Source organism: Austrofundulus limnaeus, unplaced genomic scaffold (assembly GCF_001266775.1).
Source record: "Austrofundulus limnaeus strain Quisiro unplaced genomic scaffold, Austrofundulus_limnaeus-1.0 Scaffold97, whole genome shotgun sequence".
In the NCBI taxonomy this organism is placed as follows: Eukaryota; Metazoa; Chordata; class Actinopteri; order Cyprinodontiformes; family Rivulidae; genus Austrofundulus; species Austrofundulus limnaeus.
The window spans coordinates 371,363-372,642 of NW_013952499.1; positions in this window are offsets into that span (position 1 = coordinate 371,363).

The window sequence follows — 1,280 nt, forward strand, 5'->3', positions numbered from 1 at the left end:
CTGAAAGGAAACAAGAAGGAGGGTCTGGATCTTTGTTATGATGTGCTGCTCTCTAAACCTGGAGCTTTTCTGAGTCACAGGAAGTTGGTGCCTATCTCCTTTCTCCAAAATGTTCCAAAAAATAAAAAATAAAATAAAAACTGTTTTATATGAGTATATATAATGCTAATATTTGAGCTAGTGTTAAACTATCTGGCTGTTTAGGAGCGGAGAAGCCAACTGGCTGGCTGACTGCTGCCAACTAGTGGTGAGCAGGGGTGGAGCCAGGGGGTGGCCAGGGGTGGCCATGGTCACCACAGACAAATCTTTGGCCACCCTGCTGTRCACACCCCTTCCACAGTGAAACAACCTTTAGGGGTGTAATAAACCTCCTGAACAGTTGGTGGCAGTGTTTAACAGTTTGAAACATCACCAAGCTCAAAGAAGTGATTGTTTTATTTATACACAGAACAAATGCCTGTGTAATCTGGCTTATGGTGACAAATGTTTTTTTATTTTTTTGTCACCATAGCACAGTGTCATTTTATGTTCTGAAGGCCGTAAGGTGCTCTGTCCATTTTGGTAATGAGTAGATCTTTCACTAAATCAGAAAAAGTGAAATGCCCCTTTAAATTCACTGTTGATGGTTATCAATATCGCACCTGTTCGTTGGGTAAAGTTATTAATATTAGTTTTAAGCATGCAGTTGAAGGTCATCATGATTTGGAACAATGGTGTGTTAAAATTAAAAATAAACCAATAAACAATGTAAAAGTAAAAGGCACCCCTAAAGTCATTGGATATGATAAATTGTGTCACATTAATTAACCTTATCTCAGCTAAAGCAGTAAGTTTAAAACAGGATAATGGAACTAGTTTAATGAGGAACCGGTCTCTGAAATAATTATTAAATCAAGTGTTTTTTTTATGTAGGGAAAATTATGTTAAACAACCTGGTAAAATACACCAGAACGCAGGAAATGGCATCTATTTCGTTAAAAATTTTCTGGGGGAGGACCCCCAGACCCCCCAACAGTGTGTCCCCCCACTTTTAAAATGGTTCTGACACCCATGTTTATAAGGTAGTCACTTCCTGTATTAGAACACAAAGAAATAACAAAAACACAAAGATCTGCAGAGACTTTAAAGTAAAAAAAATAATGTCATTTTCCTGGCCACCCCTGTGGTCCCCGTCTGGCCACCTGAGAAAAAATGTCTGGCTCCACCACTGGTGGTCAGAGGCTAAATTACAACACAAGAATGAACCCCGGCATAAAAGTTTACGTTTTAATCGATTAAAA